Source organism: Bombus huntii, chromosome 1 (assembly GCF_024542735.1).
Source record: "Bombus huntii isolate Logan2020A chromosome 1, iyBomHunt1.1, whole genome shotgun sequence".
NCBI lineage: Eukaryota > Metazoa > Arthropoda > Insecta > Hymenoptera > Apidae > Bombus > Bombus huntii.
The window spans coordinates 13,901,756-13,918,592 of record NC_066238.1 but is presented as its reverse complement, the minus strand read 5'-3'; the positions used below and the strand labels follow the sequence as shown (position 1 = coordinate 13,918,592).

Sequence of the window (16,837 nt, the reverse complement as noted above, 5' to 3'; positions counted from 1 at the left end):
AAGATTTTATGAACTTTATTACTAACTTGCCACATGATTAATATAATAAACTCAGCTTTAAAGAAGAATGAAAAATTGGTAGAAATATATATTACATTTATTATTTAATCTTCTTCATAATTATACTCTAAAAAACCAAACAAATATTAAACCACTGTAAAAAAAGAAATGATTTCATCATTTAAAATTTATATAATATTATTTCATTTTATACCAACCAAGGCTTTTAACAATAGCATACAAACCTTTGTACTGTACCTAAATCTTAAAAATATGCTATCTATCATTTCCCAAAAGAGGAAAGCGGAGAACTAAAGAAATCCTCTTTAAAGAAGTTAAGTCCTTAAATATATCTTCGAGAAGAGCGCTGGAAGGCTTCTATAGTGGTTCGTCTTTACGCAATCGTTTTGCAGATTATTTGCAGACAGAAAGCAAGTCAGCCATTCTGCTCGTCGAACTCGATTTGTGCACGAATTCGACGCAAGCAACGCGATGTATCGATCACACGTTGCGATCTAATGGGTCACGAAACACTATCGAGCTATAAATACTTAGCTATAATCGATATCAATTGATGTGCTCGTCGATCAGGAAGATTTAATCGAAACTCACAGTGGCCGCTGGTTTGGCGATTCCTCTATACATTCGAAAGCAAAAACGAAACATCAGTGAAAGTATATATGTACATGTTGCTAAATGTTGTTAATTAACAGTATTATGGCTGTTACTAACATAGTTATATTTATAAATACATATACGAATGGCTATTTCTGGATCTTTTCATTTCATATTCATATTTTGTAAAATATTTATAGTAATAATACAGTACAGTACACGTATAACTCGTTATATTATTTAGTAGCTAAAACAATCTTCTACTTACAGTGGCTATAAAAAGTATTTATTATAGTATTTACATTGTATATATGTAGCAGTACTTACGCTCTGTTATAAAATACATATATATGTATTAATAATATAAAGCTCTGAAAATAAATGACAAAAAAGTGTTGAAAATGTGGTTAACATGGTCGTTTAATTACAGGGAAAGCTATTAAACTTTAAACTACAGAGAGAAGCACTCATACGATCCTAGTAATAATTCGACGTGGTTAAATACCAATCAGGAAAATTTAGCAACGACCGGTTTATCGGATCGTTCTAAACGTAGAACTGTTCTTCGAACTTCTAGAGCAGAAAAGAAAATTGCCTGCATATACCGGTGCGTAGAAGCATTGCTAGTTAAGCATCTTTAATGTAAACTTTACAAACAACATTTTATTAATGTCTAATTATGCGCGAAAACATCGTTCGAACTGCAATAAAATCCTAATTGTTTTCTAATCTTACACATTTTCTTCCATATTTGCCGTACAGATATTACAGAAACTATTTTGGTTACCTACTTTCTACATAGACTTAACCTTTCATACGTTTCTGCATACTAATCATTCATACTAAAAGATCCCAAATATAGAAGAATATTTTTTTCAACTTCCTACATGGTTTCCTGAAAATGAAAAAGTATTGCTAGTATAGCATTATTAAAACACAATTCTATTACGAAGCTATTAATACATTAGTATAATTCCTCTAATATATTGAATTGACAACTAAAGTACCAATACAAGTTTTATTTCTTTATAGAGAAACCATAATAACATATAAAAGTACCATATAAAAGTGTTTTGCTATAAAAAAAATGCTTCCTAGGAAACTGTTCTAATACATTCTTAATATAGAAAAGTAATACAATTCTAATCAAATTCTAAAATAATCATTCTAAAATTAGATTTAGATTTATTATAACTTTAGCAATATAAATTACTTGAAATTCCGTTTCCACTTGTAATCATCCTCTATACACTATACTAACCAAAATTTATATTAAAGCTAACTACTAAATGTTACTTATTCCTAACCTCCCAAATTTCACTAGGTTGCGAGCAAATTTCAAGCGCCTTTTCCAAACGCGAAATATTCACGTCAGCTTGAACGAAACAGGATCGAGAGAAGTGAGAGGCGGCGTGCTTATAGTATGTATATGGTGGCGCGATCTTATGCAATCTCATGATAGGAATCATGGGTCAGTCACTTGGTCGGCTCATGGTGCTTCCATGCGTTATGATTCTCCAGCCAGGAAGAAAAACTGTCGTACGGCAGATACCTATGTCTTCGATAAAAGCTATGTCCTAATAACAGCTCGCAATTCTTTGAGTAGAACTTAATGAAAAGATATTAATAGAAGCGTTATATAACGGTATAACATCGTCTACTACAACTACCGCATTATTATAGTTAGTAGAATATCATTATTAAGTGTATGACTTTTCCCGTTTTGCCAGAAAACTAGCGTTTACGGATTCCACTATTGGCATAAATGATACATAATGGTAATAGTACAGTACATGATTGCTGATGGAAGAAAGATGATGGCAGTTGGAATTATAGAAATTAGAGTATGGCATATATTGCATGGATGAATATGGAATATGATTTGGAGAGGTTAAGATAACGAGAATGCGGGTGATTAGATCTGATGTTGATTAGTTAGTAAATTATATGATAAAGAAAGCGTATATAGTCTAAATAGGTTACTCTGTTATAATAATTCATATTAGATACATATACATATGTATGTATGTATCCTTTTATTCTTATCATATCAAGGGATTAGATTTGATGTTGGTTGTTCAATTATTAAATTGAAATTGATATCATACGAATAGAGAAACATATAGTAAATGTTTAATAAATTTTATCTATGGATTTTTTCAAAGTTTATTGATATAAACGTTTGCCTTTTGTTGAAATATGTATACGTTCTTCTGGTGTCCTGTGTACTTAGCTCAGAGTATTCAAGCAAAGTAATCTAATTACTGTATACATATTCTCTTTATCATATAAAAAGAAATAAAATATCTTAACTTTTTTGTGTTTTCTAAGAGATTAGATTTAAATACATGAAAGACTCATTCTTCACAGAGGGAAAAAAGTCCTATTCCAATTTTAGAAAGTAACACAGAGAAAGATTTTGTGCTCGAAAGTTATAAAGTATTGATTATCGATTGAATGGCGATTGAATTTTTCTTTATTTTTCCGCTTAGGACGATTTTCTTCAACTTGATTGAACTTTTAATAGAACAATCAGATATTAGAATGTATTACAATGATAAGATTCAAAAGTTAAGAGAACTGACATATTAATCAAATTATCACGGAATGTAGATTTGTAGATCTGAATGTAAATTTTGTGAGACGATTGTTGACTATATGGAGTTAGAGAATAGAAAGTGAATGTATTGATGAATAATGCTTCTATAGTAACTACCAGTGAGATTGATGTAAAATCGAATAACTAGAATTGCTGCTCAGCGAACGTCCTTGAAATTCATCCTCTCACTCCTACTTCTATAGAAAATTACATTCCTAACCTTCTCCATCAAACAAGCGTCATCTTAAACATATCAAGTTAAAATTTATGGTAAGCCAATCATTATAATTCCAATACTAAAAAAATTAACTCCAGCTAACTTCCAAGATTATTTCTATTGTATATCCTCGAAAAGTTTTGTCAGATATAAAAAAGAGGTAATAAATATTTTTTTAGAACTACAGAATGATGCAGAAGTTCCAAATATGTTTTATGATGCCCATAAAATTTTATCACAATTTTTCTCTTGTTACTTTCAATAGTCTCTTTTGAATAAAAGAAAATATATTAAAAATTATATACTTATAAAAAAGAAAAATCATGATAAGAACTGCGTTACTTTTGCATTACCTTATACATCAAATATAATTCTCATCAAATTGAAATTGATAATCTACCCTTGAAAATTCCCTCTTATTAAAATATTCGAGATTAATTACTAATTGCAGTCTTATCGCAGTGTTACCAACCTATGTAACGCACGTTACAGATTACAAAATGTACGAGACGATGCAGAGAATGACATGTTATCTGGAGTTATTCAATAGAGAGGGCAGGTGTCTTCTACTGGTCGAACCGCTCAAGTACATGGGAGTAGAATGGTTATGGGTGCTGTGTAATCATCAGCTCGCCGTGTATCCGGGCATTGAATTCGAGGATTCTCCCCGACCTCTTCAGATCCCCTCCTCATTGTACGCTGCTTTGGTTACTTGTCTTTCGCAAGATGAATGGCCAGGACCGTGTACATCCAATCACCAGGGAGAAACGATCAAACCTGTAATCGATTCTGTAGAGATAACACTTGATTTTGTAATCCTTTATTACGAGATAATTTTGTTTATTACATAAAGCTAGGTATCTAGGAAATTTCGGAGAATTAGTAATTCTGTGAAATTAATAGCTGATTTTTTTAATTTTTACTACATGATATTTTTCTTTTTTATCATAGAAAAACTGGATGTCAATGAAACTTTAGAAATTTGAGTGATTGAAAATTTATTGATTTTGGAGAATTTAAGATCATAAAAGTAACAATTGATTTATCTTACAAATTGCCTTTATATTATAAAAGTAGGATACTTAAAAAATTCTTTAAATTTATGGCAATTTACAAATAAGATCGGTTTATGTTAGCATAAAATATCGATCTATAATATGGTTATAGCAGGTCAATTTACATACTTCTTTATTAAGGAGATCAATAAAATGGGGGATTTACGAGAGTTTTGAAACAAGGCATCGATAGCTACCTTGGTCCGTGATGTGGGACAGAACAGGAAGAAACGACAATGACGTCTATAGATGTGACGCCAATTCGTTTCTTGGCAATGTACAGAAACACATAATCTTGATTGTATCTAGTCTTTATAGCCGTTTGGTATAAACTCATTCCCATTTTATTGCATTTATGTCCTTACTATCGATTTGAAAATCAATCTTTTTCTTTATTTTAATAATTCTCTATATATACAAATAATTTCTATAATCTTAAATAAATGAAGAAATAATTATACAAATAGCTGAGAGTTCCTAAGGTTTTTGATGGCATATTCATGCGTAGGAAATCATTTGGTTTACATGTACAGACATTGAAACACAAGTACTTACGTATGTATATACGAGACACAGCAAGTACACGTACCTAATCGGATTTTTCTGCGTGGTACCGGTGAAAGGGAAAAGATACCGGCGCGGTGCGGTAGTCTGGCAGGCCTAGATACCCAAGATCTGTCTGTCCTCTCATTTATATTCAGCAAAGTTCACGTTATTTTAAGATTTTCATCTTCCATAGAATGTTTGCTTTCCTTCTCATTTTGTTTATTTGTAGGTTACTACCATGGTACTACATGTTGTAGCAAATTGTAAAATATCAATGAAGAGAAAGCTATAGTTATTCTTTGTTTATCTGTAATGGAGATCAAGGTACGTAGTTACAAGTGTTTACCAATTTATAAGGCATAGATTACTGCTTTATTTATTTATTTAAAAAATTTATTTCTAGACAAAAACTTCCACCTAGTAATTGATCATTAAAGTTGTCAAAATACTATACAAACATAACATTGATACATAATAATTATTATTATGGTATATATGGGATATTATGGTAATACCATAATAATCAACATATAAATCAACATATAACAAAGAAGATTCTATAGAAAAGCAAATAAACATCGCCCCCAGGAAAAAGATAAAGCTACTCGATCTCAAACTCTTTACACACTCAAACAACGTAATATCGTAACAATTAAGTGACAATAAAGAAGATTAGATTCCATTGTTAAACGTCGTGTCTGGCAAAACACATGTACTACGTGACGAACTGATATTAGTCAAACGCACAAGAATTTAGAAAGTAACGGGTCACTTACGAGCCTCAATTACTCTCAACATCGAACGATACGTTTGCAAAACGTTTTAATATTTCAAAGTACCGAGGGAAGGTCTCAGCTTAGAAAGTATACGATTTTTATCTCACGGATGAATAATATTCCGACCAGGGAGCATCGATTCACCTGAGGGTGATAAAACGAATCGTAAATTTCTCTTACTTTCACTCTCGTTCGTTTACATTGTTACGGATAATCGATCGAATGTAGTTTGCTGATTAGAACGGATTACCAGGTATCCTTGCGAGATTAACCTAACAATGATAAAGCTTCCCTTCGTCAGTTTGGATTTCATACTTTATCTTCATTTTGTCTTCTTCGTCCATTCTTTGTTTCCATTTTATTGATTTTTAGATTGTTTTTATCAAATTTCTTTTCCTTTTCATTTTTATTTATATTTTTTCTCCCGATATCTTTTATACTTTTTAGTATTTTTAGTTTCATTGCTATATCTCTCAATTTCTCTGTCAACTTTGTTTTCTTTTACTGTGTTCATTATATTCGTTCCCTTCCTTTTGACTTTCTACGTATATCATATCTATATTATAGGGAATCGATTTCTTTTTCTTACATATAAAACAATTCACTAAACGCTGTTAACAGATCTCGCTCTTATGAAATTGCTGATGTTTCTAACCAATGACTCTAGTTATCTCTTTCTATCATTATACAATTTAATCTCTCCTAAGTTTTGCTACATCGAACTTAATTTTACTTTTTAATACATTTCCACAAATTCTAAATAAAAAAAGACAACCATATCTCATGTCCTTTATCAACCAGTTTTACTCTTTTCCCAGCGAGAGGGGCCCTCAATAAAACTCCTAATTAATGAACTTTGTAACCAACAAAAATAACCCGAAAGTCTATATCATTTTTCTTCATTATCTCCAACAAGCTTCTAGCGAAACCGAAAGCGAAAAGCTAGGATTAAAAGGAAAAAAGGAAGTCGTATCGTGCAAGCTAATTTTGGTGAACGTGTTTCCGCGATGGCACACGGAAACAACCTGAGGCAACCAGCCCATCAAACTAACCGCCTTTCTTCCTCCTGGTACTAGAAAGCTTCCATGGAATTACACAAAATTACAATCGGACGTCAAGCTTGGCCTTTTCTATTCCTATCCCATTCTTCGCCCGTATTGCGTTACATCTGGAGGATACACGAAGTCCTAGAAACGATGGATTACCATCATGAATCTAATTGATTGCGAAGACAATGGATTTTTCTATCTGTGACAACATTGCCTCCACTTTGGGGATCGTCGTAGGTGAAAGCGAGACAAATTCCTCCACTGTGCCCAGCCCCCTACTGCTCTTTCTCTGTAATTACTTTAATAATCCACCTTCGTATCAACCTTATTTCCAATGTCCTAGGAACTCCTTTCCCTGGCCACACAGCTTAGGTTGTTTCTTAAGTTTGTCTGGACGATAGATGTGACATCATATTATTGATAAAATATAAGATTAAGTGCGAAATTGCAATTTTGTTTTACATTTTACTTAAGAAGTTTAACTGTCAATACATAATCTTCAAAAGGAAAGGACATTTCCATGTTTCATTTTCTGCAGACATTCCCACGACAATATCCATCATCTTTTCATCCATTCATATTCTCTCAAACATTTCAAGTATTCCATCATTGTTCATTCAATTACGATTGCACCATAGAGACTCGTTTCTGCAAACACTTAACGCAACATGATCTTTTAAGAGTGATGACAATATTTTACAAATGGTGTTTGATGCTTTTCACAGAACTTCCATTTTCTATATTACTAACAACCTTGGTTGGAAGCCCCCAAAAAGAAAAAAAAATACAATTTGCGACTACCTTTAGGAAACAATAAAATTACGGGTATCTACCGCTGGAAGAAGTTGTTATAAAAAAATGAAACGACCTGTTTATGTTCTTAATTAATAGTTGTATGTATCATTAAATTTTCAGTACTGTAATACCGTAGAATAGTTCCAGTAATTTTTGCGTCGTCTAATTTAATAGTTAATTAAATTCTTTGATCATTAAATTTGGATTTTTTAAGTGGTTGATTTTGAGAAAGAAAGATTTTTAAAAGTCAAGTTACTAATTACAAAAAGTTTAAGTTGAAATTCTTTTAAAATTAGGCTACAAATTCAAAAAGTTTGAAATGTAAATTTAAGAAATTTCTAGGTTTCCTTGTAGAGTATAATTTATAAGCAGAGAACTTGATGTCCGACCATGTGACCACAAGCAAACCTATTCTACTTGTCCCAACTGAATTCCTAGAGTTTCATTTCTAAATTCAAAAACAAATCATAAAATCATAAAATGTGAAAATAGTAAGAAATTGTGTAACAAGTTTTGTCAAAAATATTTTAAAGACATTATATTTAAAAAATATATTATATAATAAAACTTAGAAATATTGTATACATGTACATAGATAGCATTTGATATTACTCTACGTTCAAAAATTGCACGCTACTGTGCCACATTCCAATTAAACTGTATTAAAAGCTATATAACGAAGAGAGAGACGACGAGAATTGTTTAATTTAGGTAATAACGAAGTATAGCTCGAAAAGTTATGGCATGCAAGAATGTTAACCTCTTCAACTAAAATTACAGACTACTTCATTATTGTTTTCGTGATTACACTAACGTCGACGAACTCTACCGTTGAACTGCGCTGATTGCACTTGATTGTCTCGAATGAATATTATCTTCGTGTATCAACTCGTTTTAAACGATTAAAGTTTGAATTGACAACTATGTACCTTAAGTGAAGCGCGTTACACGCATTCATCGCCTTACCACGAACGGAAGAGGCAATTACGTTAATTAGCTTTCATGGTGCATTTTTAACGCGTGTTACAACGCCATCTTGGTAAAAAAAGGCCAGGTAAATCTGTCTTGCTTCTCTGGATAAAATACTACTCTTTAGAAAAAAATGTATGACTTAATTGCTTGATAATTATTTACGAAACGACTTAACTCTCTGAGGTTAATGATCTTGAGATACACTGTCAAGGTCACGGATAATTTTTTACATAACCATTACTAAAGCCTAATTTCAAAGATATGGAAAATATTTTGAAATAAGTTAAATTTAGATCAAACAATTAATATTATATTAATATGCGATCATTACATAGCATTATAATATGATGTTATGTTTGACCTCGATCAATGAATCGGTAAATCGTAAAGGATGAGATTGTAATTACCTTGTTCCAGATACTAATTGCTGTAATAAAATATTTCCATTTGCTTTATTTGACTTTAAAGATTGAGTTTCTATACATTATCGTTTTTTATTACCTCAGTGATTTGTTGTTTTCTATAAAAATGTGTAGTTGATATGGTTCAATTCTCTGAAGAATAAAAATGGAAAAAGCAGAATGAGTCATAGTGAAAGATACTTTCTAAAACTGATGCTTCCCAATTACAATCCGCCATTAAAAATTTTCGTGTTGCCTTTAACTTATATGATTGGTTAGGAAGAACAAGATCTATCATATTTTAGAATCTCTGTTAACCTGAAAATAAAAAACTAGTATCGGAACTTCTTCCCTTAACTCATTTATTATCTAATAAAATACTTATTAACCAAAAAACGACATCGCAGGATAACAAAATATCTCTGTGAATAGGTATATAAAATTCACACAAATTGTTCAGCCTTAAAAAGTATTTTACGTAACTTGTGCAGTTCTCGAAGCCGCAAAAAACTTTCACCGCATTGAAACACGACCATAAGCACAAAAAAGGAGCATGACCAGGATCCATATTTACATATCTTCTGGATTTTTCAATTTTTCGAACATCTTAAATTCTGTCTTTGTAGGCGTATATTTATTTGTGTGTTAAATTATAAAAAAAAAGATGAAGTTCCTTTTTACTTTGCCATTTTCACGATTCGGACACACTGAACAGAATGAATTAGTTACCACCATCGTCGTATGTTGGTTCTGGAGATTCGTAGGCGTACAAATTGAATAGCGACAGGTAAGCTAAGAGCAGGAGAAAGAATCAGGAAGAGAGAAGATCGGCACGCGTACAAGGTGAGGTCAACGCGCCGCGCCGTGGATGAGCAATGAACTTGACCGGAAGTGGGTCAGGGACAGTCAGGGTAAACCTTCCTCGAGCTCGATAAGCATCCTTCGTAGCGCCGCATCGCGATCCTTCTAGTATGACCAATGATTGGGTTTACGAATAGGTGACGAACTGGGTTTATGTAGTAATGAAGAACTGTACATTAGCCTGAAAGTGTTATGTGTTTTAATAAATATTTTCTAATGTGAAAATAGAAACTTCTATTGAAAATATCATAGATATTCTATGAGATATGATATGAGATATGATAAAATAAGTGAACAAATAGTGGGAGTACTTAGGTATTGAAGAGGTTTAATCGGGCTACTGCTAGTGTTGCATAGTTAAGTTTTATTTATCATATATCCTTATAGATTATTTAATCAATAACTGAAATTAATATTTACGTAAACAAGCTGAATTTAACGTAACTTCGTTGATATCTATTTCCACCATCTGTCCATTTAGTTTTGTGTGCGACTATATCTTGATTATTTAGATGCATGAGATATTTGGATATAACACTTGCATATTTTAGATACTTCAACTACTAGTGACTAACATACAGTATATATTTAGTAACCTTGAGTACCTCAAATAATTTAGCTACTTTATCTAGATATGTGTTACGAAACAGTTTCAAATACCCCAAAAGCATCATGAATCTTTAATATTTAAGGTATAAAGTATTTGTTACCTCGACACGAATTATGGAGTTGTTCCATATAACGACATAGTAACAAATATTTAATCCATCTTCATTATTCATACATAAGAAACTTCTATACATACAATCCGTTCCTTAAAACAAAGTATCTTGCATAATTACAGTAGTGCAGTTTGTACGCAATAATCAAATATGTGATAGAATATAAGTAAAATCCATACAATTATTAATAAACACAATGTAGCCATAATCAGATTTCTTCGTATCATATTTTATCGGCAGATTATCCTACTCGAGCAACAGAAAACTTTTTGGAAATTTCAGTCAAACTACAATAAAATGTAGGTTAGGTCATACAACACAATAATTTCTTTTCTGATGACTAGAGTATACAAATCTACTTTTATTGAATAATTAAGCTTTGAGGATAAATACTACATACTATAATACTAATATACATAACATATGTACTAGTTTATTGTATCTCACATATTTATCTATAAAGAAACGTTTTTTCTTCATATGTACGTAGATTAATATTATAACTACCAAAATTTTTGATAATATTAAAGTTTACTGTTATTGGTACAGGAACTTGATTATATATATGCTTATATGTTATCAACATATTGCTGTAATATTAATTAACTATGTATAACATATTTAGGTACACATTATAGTTTGGCAGTTCTAGCGTTACAACACAAACACACGCTCTAGCGTTCAAAATAAAAAATACACACCCCGTGAGAAACTCAGACGGAATTTCAGCTACGATAAAGGTCAGTCGCGTAACAATGCTAAACTCTAACTTCCTTGTATGGAATCGATTCGACTGTTACACCCTTTCTCAGCAAAATTTGCTTGGGTAACGAAATTCGTCTGATGTTCATCGAAAAGTGGATCACATAACGTGAAACCTTCGACTTGGAATTTTAATTCGTATTGCGTCACGCGCTCGTTGCGCGTGTAATTGAAATATGCGGGCAAATAACAATTACGGAAATGGAGAACAATAGTATGGACTAACGAAGAACTGTGAGATTTTACTTACGTTTGACCTTTTTTAATAGTTTGTATTCCTATTATTATTTTGTTATAGTAGCAGTACAGATATTTTAGTTATTTTTCAATTCTTTTATTGCCGTTCCTAATTGTTATTTACAACTCTTCACATCTATTTCTAAATATCTGCAATATATTTATAAGATTATTGGATGAAAATATAATCCTTTGGAATATAAAAGATATAGATTAAGGTCACATATATTTTCTTAAGGGGGAAGTATGGAAGATAAGAGAATTTGTTAGATCTCTAAATAGCCTTCTAATCTAAATATTCTAAGACGACTACTTAACCTAATTGTTGTAATTTTTCTTCAACAAAGAAAAGAAATCCAAGTAATGGTGAACATTGTTAGGCAATTTGTTAGTATAGAAACTCGTTTTTACGAATGTTGTTTTTAAACACGATTAACGTATAATTTATTCTCGGTCTTGACGAAGCTGTAGGCAGAAGAAAACTGAACGGATTCTTGTTCAATTACCATTCCATTACATAGGGTTATCCTGTTTGCGGAAAGTTCGTTCTTCGCGAAGAATCTCGAGCATCTGATCGAGCTTTTATGATTTCTGTCGCAGGCTGATTCATGGTTTTCATTAAACTTTTGTTTGCGATGAGTTTCCAATATCTAGGATGATTTTTGCAAACGGACAACCCAATCAAAAGAGGATATTGTCTTTCTTTATCAAAAGATTAACTTTGATTTAACTAAAAATTCATAAAAAATCTATGAAAAATTTGTTTAATAATAAATATATCATTGATAATAATAAAAAGAGCTAATAAAAATGTTATTATATATAAATGAAAATTGTATTTAAAAATATATGAATGAGAAAGATTTGAAAAAATGATTTTTGTAGTTAGGCGTGTTTGCTTACTTAAGTACACAAATACTGGGATAGGTTACACTTAATAATAGATAAAAATTTCTCATGGGAAAGATCTTGACCCGTATAAGTCGACATTTCACGATACAGATAGTTACGAGATTAGACTTATATCTAGGAGTAAAATTGCATTGCCAATTGCACAATTCTTTTACATTCTTTTAGTATCTTTATAACACTATGTTGTAAATTATGAGAGATAGCATTATTTATAAATATAGTACTTAATGTTACAATGTTACTATTGTTCAAAATTACTTGAATAGTTTAACTCTATTCAAAATAAAAAATATTTTTACGTATAAATATAAAATTAAAACGTAGTGTTTAATTAAAAACTAAATTTGAAATACAAATAATAAATTAAATCTATTAAAACATTAATCTTGATAAAATAAAATACCATAAAATAAACGATCCTGTGATTACTTGAATCAGGTATCAAATAATATTTTGTTGAGCATAAATAGAAATTGCATTAAAGTTCTACTCACGAGACTATTACGGTGCATTCAAAACATAATTCATCGTTCCCTGAATGGCCTAATACACATGTAATAAAACATTCGCATGTCAGTCACGTTCCATGACATTGAATAATATTTGATTATACCGTGACAGATTCGTAAGCATATGATGACCATGTCATCGGCGTTTGTTGAATATTTAATGACATTGCATTATAATTTAACATATTACTGTTCAACATTGTAAATTTTGGAAACTTTCAAATTTCAATTGATTTCTCTTTTACAATTCTCTTATCGATATTACTATTTTATTTCCTTCCTTATAATTCCAAGTCTTCCTTTTGTTAACGAAAAATATCTCATTTAATTTCTACCACTGAAAAAATTCAAATTTTGAGATCTAAATTGAATGTATAGATTGAATTTTTAACGTTAGCTAATCAACTATTAACTAATTTGTAAAAAATGAGAAATAAAATTGATCTACAATCTTCAACGATGTTAGATAACGTGAACAATGCTGTGAAAATTACAACATAAAATTACCTTATAATCACTCTTTCAAAAGAATGATACCATCATTTTATGTTTCATTTCACTTTACATCAATTTATCAAAAAGAAACAATTCACTATAAGCTACATTAATGGGGAGTAGATGAAAAATAAGTTATTCGTGGAAACCTACCACCTTGATGCTATTTTTCATTTTACCTTCCATCAATTTCTGGGAACGAGCTTCTGTTGTTGAAATTTCACACTCATAAATCCTAATCAAGAGAACGTTAAAAGACTGCTTTATAAAAATCCAATAGAACAAAGGAACTCCACAGAACTAAACACTAACGACTTTCTCATATCACCAATGTGCTATCTCTGTTGCAACTTAGTGGTGGCCACTAATTCGCCTTATCTGGCCTTCCAGCTCGTTGTTACCGAAACGTCAATCGGATCGAGGTCACGGCCAGTGGAGAAAGTTTTCTAATCACTTCCGTGGAATGGTCCTCGAATGAGTTCGTCCGCTGAAACGTGTAAAAATATCTATGGTTCTGTTCTCGTGTGTTTATCCATACGTATGTATAAAGATAAATAAGAATCGGTGCAATGGAATCTTACTTTCACATTCACATTTCTGTTGAATCAAACCCACTTCTCTTTGTAGAGGTTATGGGAATCATAAGAACTCTCCAATCTCTTCAATCCTAGCAATGCATGAGCAATCGAATAGCAAAGTACCCAATTTTTATATTTATTTTAACAATTTTTGTATTTCATACAAAATATTATACGATCTCTTTGGATACCGTATTAATTTTAATTTTTTTCATAGTATATTAATATATACAAAAATGTCCAATATTAAAGCTTCAGATTTATTGCTAGTTACACACTTATTGAGTAATCACCAATTTGGCTGCCTACAAGTTGAGGTTAATGGGTTAAAAGGGTATAAGGATCAAAAGTGTCTTTCTTGATATCGGAAATTTCGGGTAGATGTTCCTAAAAAATAGGAAAATTTATTGGAAACAGAAAACTTCTGTATAGAGAGAAAGTGGTAATAGGATTAAATAATAATTCTTAATTGAAATGAATTAAATTTGAGACTTACTTTGATGCAAAGTAAAATTCCATAATAAGGTTGTGTAATGAGAATTTTTATGAGACTGTTAATATTTTATTAATTAAACTGACACAGAATGTGTTTGTTAATTATTAGGAATTAGCATTGATAAAAAAGTTGATTTCTCCTATAACTGACAATTTATAAAGTTATTAAAGTTATAAAGTTATTATTATGAATAAATAAAAGAAGTTTCTATATGAATTCACTATTATACATTTGCACGCAGATGAAGCTCCAAAAATCATTTTCTATACAAATATGAAGTATATATGTATAGCAAAAATGAAATGGTATACTAAACGTAAAAAAGAAGATCAAAGAACAAAGGGACTATTGCATACTTACACTCAATTTAATATTAAATTTCCTCCACTTTAATATTATATTTACATATTATAAAAAAAATCTTTATCCAAAATTGTTGTCCATTAATTGATAATAATATTATCAATCTTTTCCTGACAATTTACTCTCTACTATACTGCAATAATTCTTTGGTATCAAATATTCTCTACAGAAGTTACAAAAAATCAAAGTAATCGACCAGCTCGCAGGAACAGAATTACAAGAATGCGACTAGACGAGACAGACGTGTTACTGGAGAGCAAACAATTTAGAAAATCACGATTACCAGGTCAGGAGGAATGATGGAAAGAGATAGAGAACGATTTGTCGCGACGTATCCGTTGAATCCGGCTCGTGGAATCGTGAAAACTGGACGTACTCATAACTTTCTATTGGTATATGAAAATTTCAGCCGGGCGAACATGGCCACCAGGCCCACAGCATAAAAAAAAAGCGAATTCAGGTTCTCACAAGTTGCAAAATATCTCTTCCTGTCGTGAAAGTTTCTTTCTATCCATGATCCACTGCTTGTTTAAAATACTGTTACGGTGACAAAATGTGACATTTGTCTTTTTCGCTTTATTATCGTTTTATTCACTTAGAAATTGAACGTATAGGTGGAAAAGTTACTATATAATTTAGTTGATATATGAAAATTATAATGTATACCTGTTATGTGATTTTTTGGATGGTGGAATTGGTTTCAAAGTGTCTGGTTAGAGGAAAAGTGGTTGTTGGCAGCTATGCAATATGTTTTGACTTTTTTGATGATGATGACACTGCAAAAATTTTTTTGTAGTACGTTTTTCATGTTCTTTATCCTCTTTTTATTTAATGTAATATTTTAACCTATGTTTTCTAGCTAAAATAATAGTCTTCAATAAATTGAAGAAATATCTTTATACAAAAATCATGTTCCAATACATAAATCAATTTATTATAAGACTTTTATATTGGAAAGAAAAAAGAAGTACTTAAATTAATAACAGAAATTACAGATTTTTTTATTTTCTCATTTCAAATTAGAAGTAAGAAAATATGTACATATTAATGCAGAATATGGTATTTCATTAAATAAATTAATTTATCATAGGAATTAAATTCCATCTATTCTAGTCATTTAATACTTTCCGAGGAGAAATATCTGTACTTAGACAGCTGGATCGATGCTTCCTCAATGAGATCCAAATCACCGAGTCAATCTCGACCTCGACTTTCACCCTCGCGCAAGGTCTAGGACACTCAGGTAACACGGATCTTCTTCCTATGAATGAAGAATCCTTCGTGGTCATCAAGAAACTGGTTTGAAATGTGTCTTTAAAGTTTCTTAAATAATAGTCGCTTCCTCAATGTCAAGAGAGGCATTAAGGAATTGAGATATTCATACAAGTAACTATTCTTATTATTTTGTTACAAAATAAATATTTCAATATTTTAGCATAGAAATTATAAAAGCACTTGGATCAATTAAGTAAGTATTTCTATAAGATAATCTTTTTAATAAAAAAAACAACTGTAATAGATATAAAGTATCATTTCTTTTGAAAATATAATTAATACATTAATAATTGCTGCTGAAATAATTAATAAGTACTGTAATGATCTAATTGGTTGCTATTTTCCTCTACAAATCGAAAGGAGTTTTTCCTTTTTAATAGTGACAGCCTGCTTATTCTTTTCTGTTCTATTAACAAAAAACCAACAAATTGGGTCAAATCCTGTTAGTTTTATACTCGGACGATCGTAACAAAGGAAATTGTGTTAGCGGAGTGCGTCATACTGTACCGAAGGAATTCTCGAAGAGAGGGACGAAAAATGGAAATGTGAGTCAGCATCCTATGGGTCTTATACTCACAACTTCAGTTATAGTTTCACTTTCG

General features: G+C 30.9%; 1 protein-coding gene and 1 long non-coding RNA gene across 8 annotated transcripts in view; one reads left to right on the top strand and one right to left on the bottom strand.

Moving 5' to 3' along the window:
• Window positions 1-673, bottom strand: part of LOC126868969 (uncharacterized) — a 30,407-nt gene extending 29,734 nt beyond the window's left edge. For 5 of the 7 annotated variants that reach the window (XM_050625068.1, XM_050625008.1, XM_050625050.1 and 2 more), the window contains exon 1: window positions 27-673. The gene's annotated coding sequence lies outside the window, so the exon portion shown is untranslated. The remainder of the gene's footprint in view (window positions 1-26) is intronic. The other 2 variants (XM_050625024.1, XM_050625031.1) reach the window with 2 other exon arrangements.
• LOC126869800 (uncharacterized) overlaps window positions 1-16,837 on the top strand; it is a 33,379-nt gene that overhangs the window by 16,292 nt on the left and 250 nt on the right. Inside the window, exons 8-10 of the long non-coding RNA XR_007691003.1 lie at window positions 1,046-1,222; window positions 1,940-5,356; window positions 5,436-16,780. This is a non-coding gene — a long non-coding RNA (uncharacterized LOC126869800). The remainder of the gene's footprint in view (window positions 1-1,045; window positions 1,223-1,939; window positions 5,357-5,435; window positions 16,781-16,837) is intronic.